This window comes from Salvelinus alpinus, chromosome 17 (genome assembly GCF_045679555.1).
Source record: "Salvelinus alpinus chromosome 17, SLU_Salpinus.1, whole genome shotgun sequence".
Lineage (NCBI taxonomy): Eukaryota > Metazoa > Chordata > Actinopteri > Salmoniformes > Salmonidae > Salvelinus > Salvelinus alpinus.
In genome coordinates, this window is record NC_092102.1 from 47,323,566 (window position 1) to 47,326,761 (window position 3,196).

Sequence of the window (3,196 nt, forward strand, 5' to 3'; positions counted from 1 at the left end):
CGAACGAGTTCCTGGGTACCATGTTATGTTGCTTATATATTTGAGAATAAAGCTTTGAAACAGGGCTTAACACTGTCAGCAAAATTCGGGATAAATCATTAAGAAGTCTACAGAGTTAACACTGAGTAATTTAACGGGTTTTTTTCTTCTCAACTCCAGGTTGAGCGTCCAGGACTCGTGTTGCACAACAAGTGACGTTTTTAAGAACCTTTTTCTCTGGATAATTTGTAATGTCCCAGACTCGTTTTGGACCCTAAAGCTATGATACAATTTAAAGAAAATTTTGAGGAAAATTATCAATTTTACACAGGAATCTCCTTGCAATTATTTAGCCACAAATAGCAATCAAAAGTCAGGCTGGTGGAGGACAGTCAACAAAGTCGGGGTGGGATACAGAGCAGTGGCAGGCCTAATCAATGTGACAATTACCATTCGATTTGAATCTGGGGAATGATAGGCCTACCCTGAACACGACCTGTGGGTTGCTTTTAACACCCTGCTTTCCTTACTGCAATATTAAGTATAAAAGGAAAATGTGATAAAAGAAAATGGCTTATTTAAAGTTGTGCCCTATAGAAGTTGTGCCCTATAGAAGTTGTGCCCTATAGAAGTCAGTCTCAAATGACACCCTATTCCCTATGTAATGCACTACTTCCCTATGTAGTACACTATTTTTGACTAGGACCCATAAGCCCCTGGTCAAAAGTAGTGCCCTATGGAAAGGGCAAGGAGAATACCTAGTCAGTTGTCCAACTGAATGTATTCAACTGAAATGTGTCTTCCACATTTAACCCAACCCCTCTGAATCAGAGAGGTGCGGGAGGGGGGGAGGGGGGGGGGCTGCCTTAATAGACATCCACGTCTTCTGTGCCCCGGGGGAACAGTGAGTTACCTGCCTTGCACAGGTGCAGAACGACAGATTTTTACCTTGTCAGCTCGGGGGATTCAATCTTGCAACCTTTCAGTTACTAGTCCAACGCTCTAACCACTATGGGGGTGGGCTCTTGTGCTTCCTCCTCTGTCTGCAGAGCTGAAACTTAATACAGGAAGAGAGTACAGTTCAGTATATGAGTCTAACCAAGGCCTAAAAGAAAGAGATCACTTCTTCTTCTTTCTCCTTTCACAGACTGATCGAGATGCCGTCAGATGCTCGGATCATGTAGGAGGCTTGATGATACATTATTATAACAGTTTTATAACAATTCCTCATTTTTGAAACCTGACACTGTTATAACGACGCCTTATTCCGTATCTTCACATTCTGTCTACCTGACCTGGTTGGGAGGTGCTCAGCCTACAGAGCCAAGAATATAACGACGCCTTATTCTGTATCTTCACATTCTGTCTACCTGACATGGTTGGGAGGTGCTCAGCCTACAGAGCCAAGAATATAACGACGCCTTATTCTGTATCTTCACATTCTGTCTACCTGACATGGTTGGGAGGTGCTCAGCCTACAGAGCCAAGAATATAACGAAAGCAGGTTCTCTCTTTGACAGAACGATTCCATATTGTTTAAAAACCACGCAGTGATATTTGTTTTTGGGGCAGAGGCAGGGGAGAAGGAGAGAGGGAATAGCATGGTTAGTATCTGGATAAAGTGCAGCTCAATAGCCTCTGGTCTGGGCCTGGGTTTGGGTTGACTGTAGCTACGTACTTGCCAAAAGCGGGTGCAGCCATCGCAGGCCTTTGTTCCTAGCCAATCAGAGGCAGCTGTGTAAGCCCAGCACTGCAGGGTGGGATAGCTGAGGTCATCTCTTCGGATGCTGCTACAGCCTCCAGCACAGAGCCATTTACACTGAGTATACAAAACATTAAGAAAACCTTCTCTTTCCATGACATAGACTGATCAGGTGAATCCAGGTGAAAGCTATGATCCTTTATTGATGTCACCTGTTAAATCCACTTCAATCAGTGTAGATGAAGGGGAGGAGACAGGTTAAAGAAGGGTTTTTAAGCCTCGAGTCAATTGAGACATGCATTGTGTATGTATGCCATTCAGAGGGTGAATGGGCAAAACAAACGATTTAAGTGCCTTTGAAGGGGTTATGGTAGTACGTGACTGGTTTGTGTCAAGAACTGCAGCGCTGCTGGGTTTTTCACGCACAACAGTTTCCCGTGTGTATCAAGAATGGCCCACCACCCAAAGGACATCCAGCCAACTTGACACAACTGTGGGAAGCATTAGAGTCAACATGGGCCAGCTTCCCTGTGGAACTTTCTACAACTTGTAGAGTCCATGCATAGAATATTCTAAGTTGTTCTCAGGGCAAAAGGTCGGGTGCAATTCAATATTAGGTGTTAGGCCAATGCAGTTGAACGTTCTGAGAACAACACTTTCTCATCCATAGCCATTGATAAGTGATAATTCGTTTTCCAAACCTATGTAGATGTTCAATGAAACCAGATATGCAATTTGTTAACACTACAACACAGTAAAGACTTGGATACATTATCCCAGATGCTAATCAATAAAAACATCTGTTAAATTCGCTGCTCTGTTCTGCTTGTTTACAGTGGGTCATTTCATCAGGAACATCAATACATTACATATTGTTACATCACCAACATAACGTATTGTTACATCACCAACATAACGTATTGTTACATCACCAACATGACGTATTGTTACATCACCAACATGACGTAGTGTTACATCACCAACATGACATATTGTTACATCACCAACATAACGTATTGTTACATCACCAACATGACGTATTGTTACATCACCAACATGACATAGTGTTACATCACCAACATGACATATTGTTACATCACCAACATAACGTATTGTTACATCACCAACATGACGTAGTGTTACATCACCAACATGACATATTGTTACATCACGAACATAACGTATTGTTACATCACCAACATGACGTAGTGTTACATCACCAACATGGCGTATTGTTACATCACCAACATGACGTATTGTTACATCACCAACATGACATATTGTTACATCACCAACATGACGTATTGTTACATCACCAACATGACGTATTGTTACATCACCAACATGACGTATTGTTACATCACCAACATGACATATTGTTACATCACCAACATGACATATTGTTACATCACCAACATGACGTATTGTTACATCACCAACATGACATATTGTTACATCACCAACATGACATATTGTTACATCACCAACATGACATATTGTTACATCACCAACATG